This window comes from Mauremys reevesii, linkage group 4 (assembly GCF_016161935.1).
Source record: "Mauremys reevesii isolate NIE-2019 linkage group 4, ASM1616193v1, whole genome shotgun sequence".
Taxonomy (NCBI): Eukaryota; Metazoa; Chordata; order Testudines; family Geoemydidae; genus Mauremys; species Mauremys reevesii.
Genome location: NC_052626.1, coordinates 23,972,394 through 23,997,948, shown reverse-complemented (window position 1 = coordinate 23,997,948; position 25,555 = coordinate 23,972,394). Strand labels below are relative to the sequence as shown.

Below are 25,555 nucleotides of genomic sequence, written 5' to 3'. Positions count from 1 at the left end.
GCTAAAAGGCCATTTAAGCTCAGAGCAATGTCACACTTATCTCCTAATGACACCCGGAGTATCTGGAAGTATGTCTTTTTACTTTATATGCCATGTGGCTGGTATTTCCCCCGCCCCACAGTTTCTGTTTTTCAGATTGTTGATTTTTTTTTTTAATTTATCAATCTGAGAGCAAGAAAATTTGCCCCAAATGCCACACGTACTATGTCTCAGAAGGATCGAGGCATACATTCTGCCTTTTTCAGCCCAGGGGGTAGTGGGAGGCTCTGCTTCCACAGGAGACTCCAGGAGGAATTCTGGCTGACTCAGCACTTCTTCCCCCTCACCCAAGCCCACCTTTGCAGGACCCAGCACAATTTGACTCTGAATGTCTCCAATACCAGGTCTTATGTTGTGCACATGTGAGGCCCTTCAATTCAAAGAAGGGCAAAGCCTGAAACATTATTTTAGGTCACATGATAAGATTTCCACCAATTGGATTGTGTTTTGGCAATTGAAGACTGTAATGGTGAAATTGTTGGATTTAGCTGACTTTCCATGATGATCCTAGTTTCCCTCCAAAACTACTTCAACTTTTCATCTGAAGTGTCTTATGCTTGTTGTCTAGCCAAAGAGCAGTGTTTTTGCGAAGTATGACATTGTTCAAAGAAGGTGCCTTGGAGATAGGGAACTTTAAAAAAAATGAGAGGTTTTGCTTTTGGCTATTTAACTTTAATATATCTTAAAATAGTTCACACTAAAAACTCCAAGATTTTGTTCTAAGCTAGTTGTCCTCACTGAGGACTAGTGTCTCTAATAGCAATGCATATTTTAAGAAGGAAATTGTTAAATATATTCATTATCAAACTTTGAAACCTTGAAAACTCTGTTGGACCAAATTCTTAGCTGGTCTTCACAAATTCTACTTGTGGACACACAGAATTATGAGCATGTGTATTTATAGGCACAAACCCTGCATATACACTTTTAAAAACTCTATCACCTGGATGTTGCACAAATGTTAGATTTTGCATATGGGAAAGCCATTAGGAGAAATCGATTTTTTCAGTACAAAATCCTAACAGTTATGCAAACATAGGCTCTAATGTTCAAGTGCACATGCAGGGGTTTTTGACTGTAAGATGCAGGAGTGCATTGTGTGCACACACCATTTTCATACACACAGGTGAAGGCCAGGTACTGAAATTCAGGCCCAAAATCTTTACGGCAAAGTAGAGGTTCTCTTTGGAAATTGTAATCTAAACCTAACCTATGGGGAAAATGTAGGCACAGTGCGTCGGCATCTCCTGCTGCTTGTAGTAGACATGGATGTGCTATTTTTAATGTGTGCTCGCTTCATATATCAGCTCCGTGACACTGTTGTTTTGGTGCCTGCAAGGCCCAGTGTGGTTTGTTCGAGGTTTTGGCTTCAGCTACTACTACCCTCTTAGCTCAAACACCCGCCTGTATAGATTACAATTAATCATGAAGACTTGTAAAGAAAACCAGAATATATCATGCCACTAGCAGATGCAGAGGCAGTTTATTTTAACTGGAGTAAAATTGTAGAAAAGAGAGAGCTGAGCATCTGCCCTCAAAGCAATGATGTGTTCTCTGAGTGACACATTAATCTTAAATGTAGAGTTTAAGCAATTATGGCAGTCAGAGTTTTTCAGCAATAAAAGTAAACTTCTTATGCGGTGCTGACTTTTGAATAAATGAGGAGAAATGTCAAATACATAAACAGACCTGAACTACAAGGGGAAAATATAATTGAATCCCCCAGTCTCTTTACCTGTGCATGCCACGGAGCTGCTATCTTCAGAGAAGCACCAGGACTGTGCAGTGACGGAGCTTTAAAATTCCACAGGGCTTGCCTTGTTGTGCAGAGTGAATGTCATTATATGACAATTAGTTTCTGTTTTTAAAAAAAAGACACCCCTCTCCCATAGATCAAATGGGTTATTAATGCTCCAGGCTGTCCAGGTGTTTCTTCAGAAAGTACACAGTGTGGGGTGAATTTTCAGACTGGCATATAAGCAAATACTAAACCAAAACCCCAGAAAGCAACAGTTGGGTTAAAAATCTAGACCTAAACTTGCACCTGGCTCTTCGTTCTGTAACAGTTGGTAACAGCCCTCTGGATGGGTAATGTGCACCTGGTACTTCTTGATTTAAACCTATGAGCAACTACCGCTATACTTAAAGGACAAAGCCCTGTAGCCAACTCATAAGCCTCTTATGTGGACCAGCCTCTAGAAGAGGGCAAAGATCAACACTGTGCTAAGGTTGAGATAAGCCCATAGATCCTCAAACTCTGGGAAAGTTGAAACACAAATCCTAATCTAAATTTTGTGCCTGGCGCTTAGTTCTGTAAAGGGTGAAATCAAATACTTAGATACAAACTCCAAGGCTTATGTCATATTAGGTGTGAATGTAATTCACAGTATTATAATGGGAGCTGTGTGCTTAACCCTTCCTTTCAACTCCTTCAAAATGTACAGCTGAGCGTGCTCAGTGGGTGACAGCGAACTGTTCACAGCAGTAGGGAGCATGCCACAAGCATTCTATCCAACACCTGTTCCTGACAAACACCATCCAGCCTTCAGAATTGTTGATTGTGGTCAATCTGACTCATGATTGTTTACTTGTCAATGCTTTTATATGCCTCATTGTTTTGATGTCCTTATGTCTCTCTCTATTCTAGTCTCCTTCAGCTTTGTGCTAGAAAATAAAAAGCTGGTCCTAAGCATCCAGCAGCCTTAGAACAACTGATACCATTGACTTGACTTGCGCATAACTACTCCCATGCTTAATGTTGTTAGTGGCCCCATTTATTAAGGCCATTAAGATGACAAATGGGTTCCCATTAAATGAATGCCTTTCTGGAGCGTCCACTTCATAGAGAGAAGTCAAACTTGTTTCCTGGCACGAGTTACATCGTGCAATTACTGCCCCCGGCTGCCCCTTCTCATTCAGAGCAGAGGTGTTCAGTCGGCAGAGGGGAGCACCCCTTCTTACCCAACTCCAGACATCCTATGAGGAGTATTTCACATCATCCCTGCCCTGGTTCTTTAATACATATCATGCCATCTGGCGCTTACAAATAGACAAATCTCTGACCTTTAGAGATTTACAAATCTTTGACCCTCAGAGATTACAGTCTGCATTAGATCAAGCATGCAACAAAAACCAGCAGCAGCAGCAGAAAGTGGGTAGGGCAGGGAGGTGATGGGGGGGAAGACATCAGCAAGCAAATTAATCTCTGGCACAACTGGATGTATTTCAGTGGAGCTACAACCATAGATGAATTTAGCCTGAGAAGAGTGGTTATTCCCACAATGTGAGGCTAAGCCTTTAGGCTCAATTGTGGATAGGGGACAGCCCATGGCTGCGCTGCCTGAGGAGGAGAATCAGAGGGTCACATTTCCTTCCCTACTCCTTTCTTGCTCTGGAGAAAAGTGTTGGTGGGGGGGGCAGGCACAGTCATGGCTTCATACGCCCCTCCCCCCACACACACACACACTCCATCTGTTTGCTTGGATTCTCGGGAATGCAGTCTTTTCTCTCCTCCCCATCCTACAGCACCCCAAAGCCGCAGTCAGGGTAGATTTTGTGGGAGCCACATGGGGAAGTTGAGGGTGTGGCTTTACTGCCGTGTGACTGTGGTTTCACATCTTTATAATTGGGGACGCCGAGGGCTTTCTGGTTTTAATAATTCAGTATCATTTGGAGAAAAATGGAGAATCTGGTTTATTTTTGGTGCTGCCTGATAATTTACATAAAGAACAGGAGTACTTGTGGCACCTTAGAGACTAACAAATTTATTTGAGCATAAGCTTTTGTGGGCTACAGTCCATTTCATCGGATGCGTGTAGTGGAACATACAGTAGGAAGACACACACTCACACTCTGAAACAATGGGTGTTACCATACACACTATAAGGTGAGTGGTCAGTCAAGGTGAGCTATTATCAGCAGGAGAGAAAAATAACTGTTTGTAGTGGTAATGAAAATGGCCCATTTCCATCAATTGACAAGGAGATGTAAGGAACTGTAGGGCCATTACTCACGGTAGAAAGCAGTTTCCTTCTCTTGTGTATATATGCCTTACACACACACATACATAGATATATATATATATACAGTACAAAGTGTGTAGAGTTCAGCTGACTACCTTCTGGCACAGATCAGCACATAGCACAGAGATGGCTGCAACTCAGATTACCAATAAATTTTGCATGGGGGACATGTTTTGGCAATGAGTAGGGGTGTTCCTTGCTCCTGGTTTTCGATTAGAAGCTCTGCTGGCAGCTCTTTTTCACCATTCCGTGTAGGTCATTTCACATGTACCTCTCCAGCACCCTTTCCCCTGGGCTGGATCCCAGGGAGTTTTCAGAATTTAGGATCCCTTTTACTCCCTCGTCTTTTCAGCATGACTCCTCTTCCTCTGGTGTTTCACTGTGTTCCAGGAATGGCTGCATTTCACTGGTGACGTAGGGGTATAGCTGGTAAAGCACTTTGGGATCCTGAAGAAGGAAAGGCATGCTATCAATATAAGATATTAATCTATCAGATTCCATGTATACTGGCAAAAGTGCAGCCTATGACATAAAATCTCTCCCATTCATGATGCACCTATCAGCATGATAACTGAATGCAGATTATGCTGCATATGACTCTGAATGAAATGGGATGCATGTGTGTCATAGGGTAGCCAGTCCCTCTAGATAGACTAAACCCAGCACCCCTGAATGAGAGCGGGTGAGTCCAATCCAGCTAATTAAAGAGGGATAGGCTATACCTTAGCCTATAAAGGGCAGCTGGAGGAAGGATTGTTTGAGACAGGCTGTGCCCGGGGGAGGGAAAACCATACCAGAGTGGAGGGTCCTGTGGTGGATCCCCTGGCTGCTGCTCCAGAGGAGGAGTAAAACTGGTCAAGATTGGGAACCTGCCAAAGGTCCCTGAAAGGGAAGGAGCAGAAACCTGAAAGCCAGGCGTTAGATAAGACTTTTTCTATTTGTTTGCTGGCTTCTGTTAAGAAAATAAACCTCCTTGCAAGAGACTGGCGTGGCAGCGCATAGATTGGACCTGGGGTGATGGCTGTCCCGGTGACCATGTGCTTTTTATTTTTTTGCTGTATTTTAAATAATTATCAGTCAAATCATTTTAAGTTGGGCATATTTCTTAATACCTGTATTTCAATGACAGCAAAAGCCACTGCCTGCGTTTTAAAGAACAGAAAAGCTAGAGAGTCAGCCCTATGCATAGTCCTATACCCAGTGCCATCACTGCTGTGGTAGATAACATTGCCCCAAGACTTTCCGCTACAACAAAAGACACACAGTGCGGGAAGACAAAAGACTTCATCTTCATTACAGTGCTGCATAATGCATCAATAATGGAGTGTGCCAGCCACAGAACATAAACCTACGAACCAAGACCCGTTTGCCACAAGCTAGGAGAAATTCATAGCTGATGAGATTTCGTCCTCCCTAACAAGTTTGCAAACCTCTGTGGAATAAAGAGTTGCCTGCCCCGCATCATCCCACTGACATCGTGAAGTGCGAGGCTGGTCTTCTGTATTCTGAGAGGTGGATACGCCTCAGAAATCTAAGTGGGATTCTGCTCTGCATGTGTAGGAAGCAGTGTTGCCACCTCATGCCCTCCACTGGACCTTCTTCCTTGTTTGCCCCTTCCTCCTGGAAGAGGACTAGAAGCATGGTGGGTACCAACTGAGCACCAACTCCTGCATAGCTAGTAGTGACATCACCCACTGCTTTCAGCCAACAGAGGGATTATCCTTGAGAATTAGCCCTGTGTGTACGTGTTACCCATTGGTAAGTGTGTGTTACAGTTCCCCCCCGTGCCCAGTCTGTAGAGAACAGGTGTCTGTTAAACCCACTAGCTACAGAGTTTTTGACTTTTTTAACTCAAGCTGTAGCAATTCATGCTTTTAGCTCAGTTCGATCCCTGGCGTACTGGCCAAGATGATGGTTGTCATACAAGCCCACTGTCCGTGCTTCCCAAAGAGCCACTTCCTCCCTCCTTGTGATAGCACAGAGAGTCACAATGCTCCTTTGCAGCATCCACGAGTATGCAAAACCTTCTAAGTGGATGGACTCCTCATTGCCTTCTTCACTGTGTCAGTGGATACATGGCCTTTTCACTGCATATGCACCTTCATACTGCATCTCCCTCATCTCATGATTTGACCTAATATTAATAAAAATGGATTTTAAATATCAGTGAGACCATTTTTGGAGTAGGTGGGGGAAGAGGTGTTGTGCTTTTAAACATTCCTTCTGCAGCTAACCCAAATTGTGTAGGACTTGGCTAGAGCAGGAGAAGCTGAGAGGGAAACTGATTAATGTAGTGTGTGTTATCTTGGCTCAAGAGGAGTGAAAGGCAGGATGTAAAGATATGATATAAACAGTGAATAGGTAAACTAGAGCTGAAGAATCCTTTGAGCTCTAGTGCTCTAAATGTTATCAGTATTTTCACATCAGGGAACATCAGAGTGTCAGCTTAATTTTTCTGCTGTTGAAAGGTGGACGTCATTTACTTGGTTCAATAAGCTGTGGCGGAAAGTTTTCTCCTGTGTACTTGACAACTCTCTATTTTGGGGCAGCAGAGTTCTTTACTGTAACAGAAGTTCAGCACCCCCTTGCCACTTTCCACAGGACTCCTGCATTATCGTGCTTTAAACCAGCAGCAGCGGAGCTACTGTAACACATCTAGAACAAAGGATTTCCCGTCATCTTTGAAGAGCATAACAAATCTAACAGCTCTGTAGTCCCTTATCTGCTGCAGTGTCTGAAAACCACTTTAGGAAGGAAATTGAATCTGAAAAAGAAAAAGTGTTGAGAGAGCTAAGAGAGACTGAGGCATGTGGAGAGAAAAAGGAGAGTGGTACATGTGAGACTCTCCAGCTCCGTCACCCCCTACCCTGTTTACATTCCAGAGAGATGTACAAACTGGTGAAATTCCCAGAGTTCAGGGACAAAAGGCGCTTCCCCCCTGGGTTTTCCACTAGTCCCAATAAGTGATAGAAGTATTTGAAGAGCATGAGGATTTGGGAAAATATCCATCAGGCCTTAAGAAATGTGGTATTTGTTTGTTAATAGCAACCTAATCTAGGTTTTAGTTCCTGATTCAGTGGAGGACACCTAGGGTACGTCTTCACTACCGGCCGTATTGGCGGGTAGTAATCGATTTCTCGGGGATCGGTATATCGCGTCTCATCTAGACGCAATATATCGATCCCCGAACGAGCTCCTGTCGACTCCGGAACTTCACCAACGCGAACACCGGTAGTGGAGTCGACGGGGAGCCGCGGACATTGATCCCGCACCGTGAGGACAGTAGGTAAACTCGATCTAAGATACTTCAACTTCAGCTACGCTATTCACGTAGCTGAAGTTGCATATCTTAGATCGACACCCCCCCTCGCCCCCCAGTGTAGACCAGCCCCTACAAACTGTTTCCTTCACGAATGTGCTTTCTAGACTCACTAGTGATGACTTCATTTGGGGTTAATTTGACCTATAAATCAACATGTTCTACATTAAGCATCTACCACCTTGTTATGTGGGGCTAGATTATGACTTCAGACAAGGGATAATGTGGAAGCTCCTTCACCCCAGGAGGCATTGTGAGACAGAGACACTCCTCTGAGTCATTGAGTCACAATCCCTCCCGTGTTTCTTCCTTGCTCCATGTGAGAGGGTGTGATGGGATCCCCAGGTTACAACCTGGAACTGTGGGACCACTGTGCCTCCTTAACGCTCTAGCCTGGGTTGTCTCTCACAAAGCTAGACCAGTGACAAGCAGCAAAACCTCTCCAGGTGCTGTGATCACTCAGCCATCAACAGGTGTAGCTACACACCTAGCTAAATTGCATGGATACTCTGAGCCACTCATGAATCATACAGAAAGAGCCACCAGCAAATCACCCCAGAAATATACTGTCTTGCGCTGCTCAGGAGTCCCTTGGACAATGCAAACTCATTCATAAGTTCACTACTTCTTCAAAGGAAAGTAGACATACACCAGCCTTTGTAATCTGAAGTGAGATTCCCCAAGCATTTCAACCAAAAACACACTGTTTTAGGTAAAACAGATTTATTAACAACAGAAAGATAGATTTTAAGTGATTATAAGTAGCAGGCATAGAGATCAAATTTGGTTACCTAAGAAATAAAAATAGAAACGCAGTCTAAATTATAACTTTAACAGACTAAGCAAGATTTGAATCAAGAAGTCTATCACCCTAACAGATGTTACAGGCAGCTCACAGTTCCTCAATTCCCTTCCAGCCTGGACCAGTCTCCCTAGTTCAAAATCTTTTAGTCTTCCAGACTGTTGTCCAGGTGTTGAGATGTGTGGGAGAGAGGTCAAGTGATGATATCACTGTCTCTCTTTTATACTTCCCTAGAAAGACCCTGTCTGTGACGCGGGGTCAGGCAGTCCTCAGTGCATATGTGCCCTCTCTGAGAAGCTTCTGGGATAGTGGATTCTTCTTGATGGGTCATTAACTCCTGTCTGGCCAGTGATAGCTGCTCCTACTGAAAGGCTGGCTGAGGGTATTTCTCAACCTCACAGCTTATTTCAGCAACACGTATAGCAACACTTCGTATCTTCATATATAATGATAGCACATGCAATTCAACAGGATATTACGGTTCAGCAGATCAGGACTTCTAAAATGATACCTCACAAGGCATGCATTGTACAAAACATATCATCATCATATGACAGTGGTGAATATAGGGGATCTGGGGTGCTATGTTGAGATACAGCGTGTCACAGAGGGGTTGTCCTATTCCATCAGGAATTTACTTCCACCCTCCCACCATGTTGCTCAGCTACCCTAGTCAGTGAGTAGGGAGGGTGGAGCCAAGACTGCCCAGTCGCTGCTTGCTTGCTCCAGAGAGGGAATAAACAGGGGAATAGCTCCACTTCCTCCTGTGGGCCTGAAGCCAAGGTCCAGATAGCAAGGTGAAGGGGTTCAGCAAGACTTCCTACTCCCTTGTGCAGGCACATAGTCCCATCCTCAGTCTAGCCCTCTTTCAGACAGAGAAAATCATGTAGTTTTTGTTGTTGAGAAATAATTTGGTATATGTAGAGGGAGACCATAGGTTTTAGGGCCTGATTCTGCAACTGTCACTCAGGCTGAGTAATGGTGTGCAATGACGGCAAAATCGGGCTCCTAGACTGGGATCTTCAAAGAAGTCAAAGGGAGTTAGGCACTGAAATACCATTGAAAACTTAGTTGGTTCTGGTTGCCCATTTCCCTTGGGCTCCCCTGAAACGTTCAGTGTCAGTATTTAGTTGCTTCTCTGATTCATCTCATTTCTGCTCTTTGCTACATTGTGGTTGGAATCCTCATCCAAGTCTCTCTAATTTGTTTCTTCTATGCTGCAGATTTTTACTTTCCCTGATGCAAACTGTAGGCTTCTCTTTCCTTTCTCAGCGGGTTTAATCTGGTGTGTTGAGTCTCAGCACTGCCATTTTGGCTTGGTGATAATAGACTGGGGGATGTTTGTCTGTTTATCGGACACCTAATTTCTGTCAGAGAAAGAGAAATTGATCCTTGAAATAGTTTTGATTTTTAAAACCTCTTTCAGTTTTATGTTCACTTGCTACCATCCTTATTTAACTGTTTGGATAATCAATATCCTCTGGTGGCTCTAGAAGAATGTGACTCATTTCATTAAGCACAAGAATTAGTTTAACAGGACAGGCATTTTATTTTTATCTTTTTCTTTGGCCCTGGTCTGTCAAATGTGCTTTCATTCAAAATGCAACCGTGTTTTATTTAATTCTGTTCCTAAAGATGCATTGTTCCCCTCCCCCTTTTATTTTTATTGGTATTTTAAAGTCTTTTAAAACTAAAAATGTAAAAAGAAAATTCTGTGACGCGGCTGTCACTGGTTAAATGAGAGGAAAGCAATAAAAAAAATTGTTGACAACATAGTGAATTTGTGTGCAGTGTGATTGTAGCCACGTTGGCCTCAGGATATGAAAGACACAACTCATATCCTGGGACCAACGCAGCTACAACCACAGTGCACGCAAATTCACTATGTTGCCAACAACATTTTGAGGTAGTATCTTTTATTGGACAAGGTTTGTTGGTGGAAGGGACAAGCTTTTGAGCTTCACAAAGCTCTTCCTCAGGTATGGAAAAGATGATGACTGTCCAAGCTCAATAAGAGGTGGGTCAGATTGTTAAGCAGAAAGGGCTCACATATGCTGTAGGAGACCACTTAAAATAAAGTGGACAATTAAGGATTAGCAGGCAGTCAGGGGGGTTGTAATGAGCCATAATCCCAAGGTCTCTCTTAAGTCCATGGTTTTTATCAGGGAGTCGGACATTGGCACATGCAGGCCCACATTTTCAATGATCCTCAACAAATTCCCTGGAACAGTTAGTGAGTACACACACATGTGTTTGTGCATTGTGCACAGATCAAGTTTTTACTTTTCTGGCTACCAAATCTCTGCAAGCAGATGGCTCTTTGCACATGCAAATAGCCTGCTTTTTGTTGCTAAAAGAAAGGTGCCTGCAAATTTTAAAAACAAAGTTGAGGAAGCCTATTGAAAATTTGTTCCTGAGATGTTTCTTCCATGTAATCAGAATAAAAGTGACAGTGTTCTGATCTGTCTTTAATCCTGCTTTGATTAGGTACTTTAGCCACTGGACAAAAGACAGTGTCTTTAGCATAATTGAGTTCAGTACAAGATGTGTTCTCAGTCAAAACACTCCCCGCTTGGGAGCACAGAGTCAACCAATGACATAGGTAATGATGCAGTTGAAGAGTTATGGCCCAACTATGCAGCCCTCTCTTACAACAGACTCAATTGAGAGGAAAATCTCCTGTTTGACTCTAACTGTGCTGAATGAATCACCATATGCTGCCTCTGCACAGCACTTTCTGCACCTGGTTGTTACCCATGGAGAAGTCAAAAAAATTCTATCATTTGCCTTCCTATATGGAGAGAGAGAGAAACACTCCCTATCTGTTCGCATGCATCTTCATACTCTTGGTCACATCAAGCATCCTGGGTTGCCACTGAGCTTTTTCGCCTGACAGACGTGTTTTATAATTCTGCCTCTTCAGCATCCATTTTAGATAGAAGCACTTAAGTGGGTGATGAAATTGAAAGTAAAACCCTTCTTAAATACTTAATGACACTGCCTCCCCCACTTGGGTGGATTTGCAAATGGCAGCTCATCTCGACATATGCATTAGCAGTATAGGTAAAGGTCTTTCCTCAAGGGTTCCTAATTCAATTAGTTTTGTTAACAGATGCATTTTTTTTTAATTTTAAGGAGTAGATGATCCTATTGGCAAATCACCACAAGCCAAAGAGCACCAGATGGCAAAGTCACATCCAAAGCACAATGCCCTCAGTGCAGAAGTGCACATTAAAATCTGACAGGCCATCAGAGTCTTTGTGGTAATGTGTCATTGTCAATAGAGCACTGGATTGGCACTTGGGAGACCTGGTTCTGTTCCCCAGCTCTGCCAGTGGCCTGATGGGTAATCTTGGGCAACTCATGTCCCTCTCCGTACCTCAGTTTTTCCATCTGTAAAGTGGGGATAATGATACTGACCTCCTTTGTAAGGCGCAACTTGCCAAATGACTATGGGAGTGACTCTGTGGGGCTGGAAGTGTACATAATGCCATAGTGCAGATCATCCCAGATATACATACAAGTTAAATTGTTATGAAAATTCCTCCAACGAGTGGAGTATTAATTGGCGCATGTGTAAATTATAATTGAGTGCTAGCTGGCAATTTAACTAGCTGCCCTAAGTAAGGGGCCTTGTCTGCATACCTGCACTGTCCCTCGAGCAGACCAGGACATGAATTGTGACTCTGAGAGTCAGTTAATTTCCTGATTTCCCCCTTGATTTAAGGAGGTAATCCATTAGTGGCCTCTGCCAGTGGCAGATTACTTGTGCTTTTGCCATGGCTCAACTGTGCTGGCTGGCACATATAAGGGAGATGGAGAAAAATTAATGCAACTTGTGCTCCTGAGTCATTTATGTGCTTTTGAAAATCCCACCTCAAAGCTACAATGGTACAAAGCTAGATGAGAAACCTTCTATTTAAATAACCTGGAACATCAAACTGCAGGAATGGAAAACCATGTGACACATTGAAAAAGCCTTTCAGCGCCATTATAGTTAGTGTGATCAGTGGTTTAACTTAATTCACAACCTGTTAAAAGAAAATAATGCTCCAAATGTAAAATTGAGATTTGGGAAAATCAAACCTGTGCACATAGTGTCTTGGTACTGGGCTCATACGAAAACATAGGAAAGGGAATTTTGAATAGTTTTATGGACAAGTGTTTGATGAAAATATTCAGTTTATATAAAGAGCATCTAAAATAGCATACAAGAGTCTGGCAAATTACGTAGATTTAAATAGTTGGACTGAAAGAGTAAAGAAGTAGTACTGAAACATGTATGAGAACAAGGGAAATAGCATCTACATTCCAGCAAATTATTTTCTTCTCAGTTTTCAGCTTCTGTTAACAAAGAGCAGAACTTGGATACCCATGAGAAATATGTTCTTAAAAGAAGGGGGTGGAAGCCGCAGTTTGTACCCAGCAAAGCTAAGAGTGTCACATACCAGGAAATCATACGTGAAATACTGGTGGTGTTGAAGCCAATGGGTATGTTGCCATTGGCTTCATTAGGGACAGGATTTCATCCCATGTTTTGTGGGATAGAAGCAGCAGAACAGTTTCTGGATAAATTCAAACTTGTATCCAGAGATGTCTCAGATTTAGACAGAGGTAATAGAGAATAAGGGGAAATAGCCATTCTTTATTTTCAAAGGAACTTTTTGTTTTGTAAGTTGTACTATACTTAGGAAAGGCAATTTACATTATTAGGCCAACAGGGAATTATAATTTTTCAAGCTAGAATTCAGCTAGTAAGAATTTCCCTTGCAAAAGTGGACTCTGGATTATTTAGTTGTTTACAATTCAACATAAAATATTATTATTGTACTCGGTTACTCTTGAAGTTAGATATTTTGAATCCTTCTGTAAAACTTTGTTGGAGAAAATAATTTGCTGAATTGTATTTATTTATATTAAATACTGATGTCCAAACTGATAGACTCATGTTGGTAGGATGAGGTTTTGTACCCACTAAAGATCCAAAAAAAAAAAAATTAAAACAAAAGCCACGCTCACCTAAGGATCACTGGCAAAAATATCCTTTCAATAAATTGGACCTGATCCAAACCCCATTGAAGTCCATGAAATGACTCTTCTTGCCTTCATTGGGCTTTGGATAAGGATCCTAGGGAGCACTCAAATCCAGGAACTCAAAACCAGAAATGGAATATTGTTATCTTTTCTTTAACCAGCAAAAGATACAGTCAATGGCAAAACTTCCATTGAGTTCAGTAGGGCCAGGATTTCACCTACAGGATCCAGTCCTGAAGTCTTTACCAGGCAAAATTCCAGAACCTCAGGATTTAGCCCATAAGTCTGATTTTCATGAACTGTCAAGTACCTGTAGGTCTTGATATGAGTTAAGATATGTGGTTTGTTTGGTCTCCACGGCCCCATATATAATGTAAGAAGTTGTACTTCTTTTCCTCTACGTCTGTTTGTCTTTTGGGGCTCCCTCTTTGAGTAATTTAACACCTGAAAATTATTGTGTGTGTGTCTTTGTAAATATCTAATACAGTTCCAGATATCAGAGGGGGGGGTAGTTCTGTTCTTCTGTAGAAAGAAGCAGCCTGTGGCTGCTATAGATAGACAGAACAGATGTTTTGCAGCATGCTTTTTTTTTTGATGCAAGCAGACATGCTTGCACATCAAGAAGTGGGCATTCATATTCAAAAAAGCAAGCTGCAAAAAACATCTGTTAGTCTATAAGGTGCCACAGGATTCTTTCCAGTTCCAGATATAAATTTCATCATGAGCACATAAAGTGATTAAATAAGCCCACCTTTCAAACATAGGCACCATAATGCATTGCCCATATCTTCTTGCATTTAAGGATCAATTGGGAGTACCTTTAAGCTCCCCAAACTCTCATTGAAGTCATTGAGAAAAGTTGGGTGGGCAAGGAATGCAGAGCTGGTCCTTTAAATTAGCAGTTCAGGCCACTGGTGCACAAAGCAACTTTAGTTAAGGAACTAGATTATCAGAGTGGAATTTGTACTGCTAGACTAGGTAGAATCCAACAGCCCCACAAGTCATGGAATAGGTTCCGCTCCTCACTCTGTGAGCATTCAGAACACCAACTGAGTAAAATAATAGAGTGCCTGCTCGACTTTGGAGAAGATTTACAGTGTTAGCAGTCTCAATTTAGCCTTTTAGGCAGAGGCAAGGACATAAGAATTTTCATAGCTGGAAATTCCAATAATCAATCTGGTCTGATATTTGTCTTTAACGGTGGTCAGTATTGGATCCCCAAGAGAAAAGTGTAGAACCTCAGTGAACCTAAATTGTATAATATTGTACACCGAGTAGGAATGTGCTCCGGCCTTCAGCTGCTGATCCATTTATGCTCTGAAGCATGTAACTTTTATCCTAGTTAGTATACTGACAGATGCTGTTCTTTTTCAAACACCTGTGTAATCGTTCTTTGGAAAACCAAGCCTGGTGAACTTGCCCCACTTAGCCAAAAGTGCATGAATCAAAGATGCCATTGGAGAAACATATGCTGAGCATGCCCAATGTGAAAGTAACTATTTAAGCTAAAAGCAATGCCAAATATACATGTTGGAGTGCTGATGTTTGGAGTTCAGGATGAGTGACATTCACTTATCAGTGTAGGGGTCTCAATAGACCCTCAGTACAGTGCAACCACTTGGGTTTTTGTTATGCATAGGAGAGGGCAAAGCCATGTGCAGGGGAACTCCACACCTCTTGCATGCGGTGGAGCTAGGTTCTGTGCCAACTCTACATAGTGCAGCAAGACGGAGAGATGTGATGTGGCTGGAGTGTGGGTATGACACTTGGTCAGTAATCACAGAGATGCGGTAACCAAGAATTGCCAGGTAGGGAAAGCATAGAGATTGTAGCCCTTGTTTCAGTACATGGGCTGTAAGTAATGTAACAGGCTGTGTAGCTGCCCAGCCTTCAGGATGGACAGTGGAATCTTTTCCCACCAGCATAGTTCTGTGCGCACAGTCCTTTTATGCTGATTTTGTGCAGGGCTCTGGAGGGAACAGAGAGAACCAAGGAAACTGGTGGATTTCACTTACCTTAGGACCCTGGTGGCATTCTGCAAACTGGCAGAAAGCTCCTGTGAGGAAACTGGCAGCAGCTGGCTTAATGATGCTTTCAGAAAACAAGCCCCCATTAACAAATGCTGGAAGAAAAAAACCAGCAATAGCTCTGGTATAAAAATCAAAATGTATCTCATGTGGAGGTGCTCTGCTTCCCAAGTTAGGAGCAAGAGGGAATACAAGACAGGTGAGCCTGACGTTTTATATATGCTAGTTGCACTTGAAAAATCATGTGATACTCAGTTGGAGGGGATGAACTTTTCTGTCTTTTATATAGTCTCTTGTGGTATCATGTTGGCAAGCAATTTGCTAACTGTAATTTTAAATGGTTTGCAATAAGAGATACATATTGTATTATGAATAATACTTGCATGGACAGTATGCATTTTGGAGTGTAGGATACAAATATAAAGACAGTCCCTGTGCTGAGAAACTTATCTAAAAGATGGGCACATATCACACACATTGGGAGACCTAGAGGAGAGTGCAAGCTTAAAATGTTTTGATTTGTTGTCTGATCTCTCTCTCCTTTAAAAACAACTTGAATAGCTAGTGAGGAGCCGAGTGTGGTAAGGAGCAGATGTGTCAGTGTTTTAATTAGAGTAGTACTGCACCTATTCAGAAATTGCATGTATTGCCCCCTCTGCCCCTACCCTACTCGCACACACAAAGGGGTATTTTGAAGCCCCGAGACAGGTTTGATAGGTTGCTGCTAGAGATGGATTCAGGATTCATTTCCCTTGATCTGAAGTTTCCTAAAATGTTCAAATCCAGGGCTTTGGTTTGGCCCATTCTGGAGACAGAGTGTGGCTGTTAGATCTGCATCCTGGATCTGAACTTAAGCTTTCCAAAATGTGGAGCAGATGGAATTGTTACTCCACTGTTGTGTGTTGGAACATCATCCCTGAAAGCCGCTAAAACAGGATGAATGAGCAGCATTCAGCCTGTTTCTTAGCTGGTACCATGGCTTCTTTCAGTATAATTGGGGCTAATGTTACAGCATAGAACTCCACACACACTGTGACACACTAGGTCCATGAGTGGGCACCAAGTATTCTGGTGGCAGCCCATCTTCACTAGTCTCTTTGGATATTGGTATATGGAGCACTCGTATTTGGATAGTGTTTATTGTAATGAAATAAACGTGTACATTAGTAATGCAGTTTGCTAGTTTATTGATCTCAGCAGGAGATGGAGGTGTTAGTCACTGAAATAAATATAGCTTGTTTAAGGAGCCTAGACAGGCTTTCTTCAAACCATTCAAGTAATGCACGTGTTCAGGAGGTAGTAGTTACAAATGAGGCTAATCTCATCTTTGTACCCCATTAAGCTTACTAAATATGAGTTCGTAGACTCATGAGAAATGCCATGTTCCCCACATCAAAATTTAGTGTAAACCCACTAGAAGTTAAAAATGTGACCTAAGCATTTTACATTTTCCTTTAAATCTATACAAGTCCAGGTCCGAAATTCTGGCCCCATTGAAGTCAACAGTCAGCTCCATTGAAGGCAATGGCAAGGAAGGATTTCATTCTAATTCCATATTATATGCCCAATCCTGCCGGGCACTGAGTTCCCTCATCTTCCACTGACTTCACTCAATGCTTTTCAGGATTGGGTCCGTATTTGTAGCGCCTTTTTTACATAATTTTTCAGGCAAGTGTGCTTGTTTGATTTGCAATACAAAACATTCTATGTATAATATGATATACTATTTACCATTCTGATTTCCTTTGTTTCTAGATTTTGTCATCTCTACTATCTGATTTCCTTAAGTATTTAGCACTTCCCACCCAAAGATATGAAAGCTCTTTAAATGGGTAAGAAACCAAGGCACAAAGAGTTGTTAAAAGTCAAATCAGTGGAAGGGCTAGGACTAGAATTCGTGGCTCCTGATTCCTTATCTACCGACCCAGGATGCCACACAGAAGTAAGGGACTGAAAAGATCTGGTAGTATGAGAGATGGGTTCCCTCGTATTTTGAAAGGCCCAGAAGTTCAGAGAGGGTTCAGATCGGGGGTTTGGGTCAGTAGATTATTTTTAAAAAAGAAGAGAGGGTGGCATTTAAAAAAATAAGGGTCTGGATTTATATTCCAAATCCTGCTAAAAGTCAAGCATTTTAGATCCAGGTTTTGGGCTCTTCACGAATTAGTGTTCGATCGCTGTGCTAGTCCTCTGTCGTATGTAGTACACATAGTTCCCCAACAGGCAATATATTTATTCATACATTGGGTTGCTTTTGTAGCAACTATTGCCGTAGCAACCAGGCACTTTAATTACAGTACTTTTAAAAAGCACAGTTATATTTTTATAGGCCATGAACAACAAATAGTGTTGTATGCATTAGAGATGGGTCTGAGCGGTTTGATTTGAAACCGTATTTCGAACATCTTAGAGTGTTTGAATCTGGGGGCTCAGGTTTAGATGCATCTCTAATAAAAAATAAATAAATAAATAAAATAAGTCACTCCTGGGCCAGCAACTCCTTTGCACAGTTAAGTGAAAAACAAAACAGTTCAAACGAGCAATAACAACAAAGCTAACCAAAGGGTGAAGAAAATAAATGAGCCTTTCTCTGTACAGCTATGCCTGCTAGCTTAAAGCACCCTCAAGCCCATGTTGGAGGTTTTTCTGTGTGGACAGAAGAGGTTAAGGGGCAACACCCAGGCTATAACCTGGGCTCACTCTGTGATGAAGATATACGCTTGTTGAATAGGGATGCTTTGGGATCTGAGGTCTTCGCTGTTGGAAGTCTCCTAGTTGGCTTATCTGACTCTGCACCTTAAAGCCTGCCAAATTACTAAGTGCTGTTTATGACTAAGAATGATCAATCACTGGCACATCTAATGCAAAGGCAACAGCATCCACAATATTGCAAGAAAGGAGAGTTTTATAGATCAGTGTGATGTGCCAAATGAAAATAGCAGAATGCAGGCAGCTCTCTTTAGGGTATATGGTGGGGGTGCAGCAGGAGAGTGCAAGCCCTTCTGCAGAAGGACAGGATTTGCACACTCACATTAATGATTAAAGGCACAAAGAGAGTTAGGGTAAAATCCTGGCTCTGTTAAAGTTAATGGCAGAATTCCCACTGACTTCAGTAGAGCCAAGATTTCACCTGCAGTTTATAAAAGGAAGAATGGTAAAACAGTGCATTCATCGTGATGATATGAAAGAAAAGGTACACCATGCTTTCTGCTGACAGTTTTATTTCTGCTCTTGATGACCATTCTAATTCCTCTAACTTTAGTCATCACACACTTTAGGTATAAATTCTGTGCTTGGCATGTAAAATATTACCAATAAACATGAACATACAGTACTCCATTTTAGGCGAGTTAATACTGGTTCTTTGATTCTTATCTGCTACACTAAAGTTTCCATTGTCATGAACCGAGAGTGCTGCTTTTCTGTCTCATTGACTCTTTTCTCCCAGACTAGATTGCTTTGTGGATTAGCCTATCAATATATCATCTTAAATGCACACCCACATGCTTCCTTCTCCCTGCAAGTCAGGGTTTACTGGTAGATTCAGAAGTTAACCAATTAGAGATGTGCTGTATATTTTTCTTGTTTTCGATCTCATCTATTTGTGCAGATGAAATGTTCCAACATGACCGTGTTTCTAAATAATTTTTGCATTTACTGTGCGGATTATGTACAGAGGCATCAGATAGATGTGCATTGAATTATACTGTGTTGGGTTTTTTCTGGCCAGCAAGGCCTGATGTGCAAGGAAAGCGTTTTTGTCCCTAACTTACTGACAAAAGCTTATAAAAAACTCAACAGTGTAGACATACATCCTCAGCGATCAGCTTGTTTGACTGATCTGTTACATCAGTGCAGATCATGTACACAAGATCTGCTTAGTAGCCAGTTTTACTTGCACATTCCTGTTTTCTGAAGAATTTACTCCAGCATTGGTAGGTGTGTTTGTGCCTTTTGTTTGTGCCTCTACTGTAAGGTTCATGGGATTATAACATAGGTCTGCAGAGCCTGGGACAGTTGCCCTTCCTATATTGCCATCAGGAGGCCAGGTAGTGTCACCTCCAAGGAGCACTGTAGAGATTAGGCGCTGCAAGAAGTACCACCCGAAAGGTCCAGAGTGACAGCACCCTGCAGCCTTTTGATTGGTCAAGTGCACTATTTAATCTTGTGGGGTGACCCAGGAAGTCTGGGCAATCATATGGACTTTTGCCCTATTGTGACTCCAGGCGGCACCTAGCTTTGTGATCTCCAGTTTCTGACCCCAGCCTGATCTTGACTCTTGTTTCTTTATTCCAGCCTGGTAGCTATTTCTGATCTCTGACTCCAGCCTGACTCTTGTTTGTCGATCCCGACTGTAGTGATTATGCCAATCCCTGCTCACTGGCTACCACCTTGTGGCCATCTTTGACTGGTGGAAACCAGCCTAGCTGTGACTGGTAGGCCAGGCTGCCTATGCCCTGGTCCCTTTATAGCTGTTCAGGTTGTGGACTCGCCTACAAATATTTCATTTCTCTTTCTGAGTAGGCCTTGTTGATGAATACCAAGCCCATGTAAATTACACAGGAGATGCATCATTCATGATTCAGGGGTGGGTGTGGGTGTGTCTAGTTACATATGGAAACTAAAATTCCTGTTATTTATAGATAATTGCTTGCTGTGTACTTTTTTCCATTGACGTGATCCTAAATACAGGCCATACTAGGATAAGAAGCGGGGCCCTGGGAGCTCTTCACTGCCACCTCTTACTCTTGCAGATGACAAGCGGAATCCTTGTGGTTGCTCTCCATGAACACGCATGGGGGAATCATAGTACTCCCACTAATACTAAACACCCTCAAAGACTTGCTTTGGTGGGTAGCCCAGAACCAATAGTGGGGGAGCGCATGCTGCATCCTTTTAAAGGCCCCCTTCGCTCCTGCTGTGTATGCTCCCAGAGGCATTCTGCCTTCCTCAGCTCATAACCGCATGTGGGACGGAGTGGGGCGGTTAGGGCCAGGGAAGGTTGTAGAGCAAGCACACTCTGCACTTCCCCCACACTGGTGGCACCTGTCATGGGGCGCTGGTCCTGGCTCCCCACTCCTGGCATTGTGACCTGGCACACAGGGTATCAGCGCTGCTCAGGATTGGCCTGGCCACCACTCCATCATCATGATGGAGGGAAGGTTGGGCCAAATTTGCGTGAGTGGTGCTGTGACCTTGTGTGCCAGGTCTCAACACCTGAGTGTGGGGAGCCGAATCCAGCCCTCCAGAATAGGAGCCCTGGGAGCTGCCACTGTGGGGCGCATTAGTTAATTAAAAGTATACAAATCACCCACATGGTGATAAACTTTTTGTGTTGCCTTTCTGCTGAATAGCAACAGAGGCCAGGACTTGCAGGTTGGCTTCCCATTGTAGGAGAAATCAGTGACACAGAGTCTGGGTATATCCTTAGTGTATTTTATTTATCCTATGTATAATAGTCCTGGAACAGAAGTGGTCAGACACCATTCAGGCAAACCTCTCTTTCTGAACTCATAGCCCAGTTGTATTCCCAGGGAGCAACTCTGCCCCAGGAATCAACTACAGTTAAAAAGACTAAGTTTGAGAATAAATTCTGTTGCTACAGATCCTCCTCCCACCCCCAGTAAACTACATAACAAAAGTAACAGCATTTCTTCAAAGAGCCTACACTGCTTAACTTCAGTACCTAGAAAGATAATGGAGCAAATAATTAAGCAACCAATTTGCAAACACCTCGAAGATAATAAGGTGATAAGTAAGAGTCAGCATGGATTTGTCAAAAATAAATTGTGTCAAACCAACCTGATAGCTTTCTTTGACAGGGTAACAAGACTTGTGGATGGGGGGAAGTGGTAGATGTGATATGTTTTGACTTTAGTAAAGCTTTTGATACTATCTCACATTACCTTCTCATAAATAAAATTGGGGAAATGCAACCTAGATGGAGCTACTATAAAGTGGGTGCAAAACTGGTTGGAAAAGCATTCCCAGAGAGTAGTTATCAGTGGTTCACTGTCATGCTGGAAGGGCATAACGACTGGGGTCCTGCAGGGATCAGTTCTGGGTCTGTTTCTATTCAATGCCTTCATCAGTGATTTAGGTAATGGCATAGAGAGTACTCTTATAAAGTTTGTGGATGATACCAAGCTGGGAGGAGTTGCAAGTGCTTTGGAGTACAGTCCTAAAATTCAAAATGATCTGGACAAACTTGAAAAAAAGTAAATAATTAGGATGAAATTCAATAAGGACAAATGCAAAGTACTAGAAGGAACAATCAGTTGCACACATACAAAATGGGAAATGACTGCCTACGAAGGAGTACTGCGGAAAGGGATCTGGGGGTCATAGTGACTCACTAGCTAAATATGAATCAACAGCGTTGCAAAAAAAGCAAACATCATTCTGGGATGTCTTATCTAGGAGTGTTGTAACCAAGATGCAAGAAGTAATTCTTCTGCTCTACTCTGTGCTGATAAGGCCTCAACTGGAGTATTGTGTCCAGTTCTGGGCACCACATTTCAAGAAATATTTGGACAAATTGGAGAAAGTCCAGAGAAGAGCAACAAAAATGATTAAAGGTCTAGAAAACATGACCTATGAGGGAAGATGGAAAAAATGAGTTTGTTTAGTCTGGAGAAGAGTTTTCAAGTACATAAAAGATTGTAACAAGAAGGAGGGAGGAAAATTGTTCTTCTTAACCTGTGAGAACAAGATAAGAAGTAATGGGCTTAAATTGCAGTGGGGATTTGGGGAAGGAGTTGGAATAGGGGCAGGGAGGGGGTGGAGTTGGGGCTGGGACTTTGGGGAAGGGTTTGGAATGGGGTGGAGTCAGGGCGGGGCTGGTGGCGGACAGGAGTTGAGCACCCACCAGTGCCAGTAGAAGTCGGCGCCTATGGTCCTGCCATGAGCGCAGGGGGCTGGACTAGATGACCTCCCTTCCAGTCCTATGGTTCTATGCTCAACACACTTTAAAAAAAAAAAAAAAAAAACGTGTGTAACAGCGCCACCTGGTGACTCATGCCATAACAGTATCCGGCTTTAATGGGTTTCACATTGTTTTATTAAAGGGTCTTTTTAAAGATAAGATTTGATTAGGGCTCATGTGATGCCACCAGTTCCATAAATAGGAATTTTCACAACAAACACATTAATATCAGTCTTCACACTGCATAATCAAAACCAGTATTCCCTTGTATTTCACGACACATTAAAATGCTATGACATTTACTTTATTTTTCTCATCTACAATGAGGATTCAGTTGCTTTTCTTCAGTTGGGTCTAGATCCACAACCCACCCACCAGGCTGTTAGATATTCTGAGGCAAGTCTCTCAAACATGCCTGTTAAAGCTGTTCCAATTTGTATAAATATTCATGGGAGCAGAGACTAGACTCTCCCACCTCTTAGCTGAGTGCCCTAACCACCAGACTAGAGAGTTATCCTCACTTGCTCTCTCTAGCCCAGGGACTATTTAATTATTTATGCAAAGTGGAAGAGCTTCTACAATAGAGGCGTAGCTAGGAGTGGAAATATGGGTGGGCTCTGACTTTCGGGTGGACGGGCAATGACAGACTGTGCTATTCCAGCTTCCCCTCAAAGCTACATTCCCCCCCCCCATTCCTAGCCCTGGTGCCCCCAGACACAGGGCTTCACTAGCTGTCTGAAGGGGGGATGTGAATAGCGCTGTCTGGCATTTCAGGTGCAAGAGTGACACTCCAGGCCGCTCTGGCAGCACTACACCCCTGCTCAGCTTTGGGTGGACCAGGCCCACCCACGTCTATGCCCCTTTTCTACAAGAAAGAGCCACCCTCGAATACCCAGTAAGCTGTTGGAAGACCTGGGTTCAAGTCCCTGTTCCAAATTAGGCATAGCAGAGATTCACACACACGATTTGCCTGTCCCTGGATGTCTTTGGTGTGGGTTAGTCATGCACTAAGCACTCCTACCAGATTGGGTCCCACCGGCAAGATAGGTGGGGGATTGCTTAGTTTGTGAATCCCGCCTTCTCTGAAGCATTAGTTAGTGTGCTGAGCTGCTTGGTGGCCTCAGGAACATAGGTGTTATGGGGACTTCACTGCAGAAACTTAGTTGCCATGGGAATTTATTTTTCTACAGGGTTAGGCAGCTGCTGAGTGGGGTTTTGAGGCTGTCAGTGGTGTTTAAATGTTGGACTTAGGTGGCTAACTGCCACTTTACATGCCAAAGTCCATCTGCAAATTTAGTCCTTAGTCCTTGGTATCTTGCAGTTTTCAGGAGGGACCTGCAACATTGCATTTCTAAAATCAGAAGGAGCCTGGACATAAACAGTTAAAAACTGTATGCACAGAACTCCTCTTCTGCCTCCCTCCACCCCTCACCTTCTTCCCAGCACGTTCCCAGAGCTCAAACTCCACCACTGCCATGTAACAGCTGTGGGCTTGGAAAGAGTTCCAAATGTTGGCATGCATGTCTCACTGTGCCCAGGGCTTTCCCCGCTTTTAACCTCCATTCGTTTATTGAGTGTGGTGTAAATATGGAGTCGTGTCTTATTTAGGCATTATTTATGATGGCTGGCTGCCATTGTTTTCCTCAGCAGTCTTTATAAATGTTTGTGGTAATCCGCTTTTTTCTGTGTTTAGTTTTCTTTGTGCTGCAATGGTATTTCCCCTCATCTACAATGTGTTTAATATTTGGGAGCTTTTTAAGCCAACTTCTACTTGTATTAGAGATTTTGTCCTGTTAAAGTTTCTTAAATTATTTTAAAATGTCCTTTGGATGCTATCCTTAGCCACCCTTAACCTTTCTTCTGAACTCAATAGCAGATCTGCATGCAGATCAAAGTTAGGTGAAGATCAAAAAGAAGGTTAAGACTCGGTTTCTTCCCTCGGCCTAGTTCCCATTAAAATTAGCATGTTTTAAAGGGTAATTATACTCCTTGTATGCTATGTGGCCCATTCAGTCCTTGGCTTCCTGATAGGACTGTCAGCAAAGCAGCTTCTTAAGAGTTGTTTTAAAAAAATGAAAGTTAATCCTTTTCTGTCAGCATTAAAATGTTTGTCAAATGCTTTTACATAAAGTTCCTGTACTTCTGTTGGAAAGAGACAAGGTGGGTGACGTAATATCTTTTATTGGACCAACTTCCGTTGGCGAGAGAGACAAGCTTTTGAGGGTACACAGAGCTTTTCTGTGAGCTCAAAATTTTTTCTCTCACCAACAGAAATTGGTCCTATAAAAGATGTTGCCTCACCCACATTGTCTCTGTAATATCCTGGGACCAGCACGGGTACAACACAGCATGGGAACATATCTGCCAGAATGTTGGAGACATCTGCCAAGTCTTCCCCCTCTATAAGTACCATGATTTCTCCTGTGCTACCCCTCACACTTGGGAGGAGCACCCCATAAGCCTTGGCAAAGCTACCTTATTATCCTCCTCAAAACTCCTTTGCCAAGATGCCTAACGATTCATTTGTATCCATTCCCAAGAGATTGTATTAAAAAGTCATGATACTTACCCACATGAAATAAACATGTTCATTTATGTGAGTGCTATATAATTAGCATATATTTTACATGTGAGATCATGTCATGTCCAATAAGAACTGATATGAAAGTGTCCCCTCTCATATACTCCTGTCCTTGCACATTTGTAACATCTGTATAGAAATAGATGCCATGCTGGCTGTGTATAAGGAACACATGCCAATTTCACATAGACTGCTTCTTTGGAAATAAAAGTCTATAATTCTTAAAGCAAAATGGGAATATAGATCCTTATTCATATACATACATATTCAGATAACTGCCTTTCAAAAATTAGACCCACAAACAATCCAGATTTCAGAATCCAGTGTATCACCCACCCACTGCCTGACGGCGCTTTATCAGAAGCCATGTTTGCCTCAGCTTCAGGTATGAAAATCAATGAGGGATATGCGCTTCATCCAGAGAAATGAAAATGTGCTCTAAGAATGCCCACCTAAACAGACCCCTTGTCTTGCCATAAAGCCAGGTCATAGTCTGACCCTAATGATTGAAGTTTCTTTTTAACCTCCGAAAATGCCTTCCATATATTAAGAATTGCTTCCTCCTAGTCCAGTTAAAATAAGCCCTCGGCTCCAAGACTGTTACTATTCTAGGTCTCATTAGCCAGCCTCTGTATGTTGTTATGAAGATTTGAATGGCAGCTGGTAACTGAAGTGATTTGCATTGGAGACAATAGTTCTGATCCGGCAGGAGTCAAACTGCGCTAGGTTTGAAGAATCTATGTTACAGGAGTGAATGTTTCCAAATAGCAAATAATAAAGCCTATGAACATGATTGGACTGCACAGCCA

At 42.6% G+C, this 25,555-nt stretch overlaps 1 protein-coding gene across 7 annotated transcripts in view; it reads left to right on the top strand.

Moving 5' to 3' along the window:
• The window catches only part of EVL (Enah/Vasp-like), a 214,473-nt gene that overhangs the window by 127,345 nt on the left and 61,573 nt on the right, over nucleotides 1-25,555 (top strand). The window lies entirely within an intron of this gene.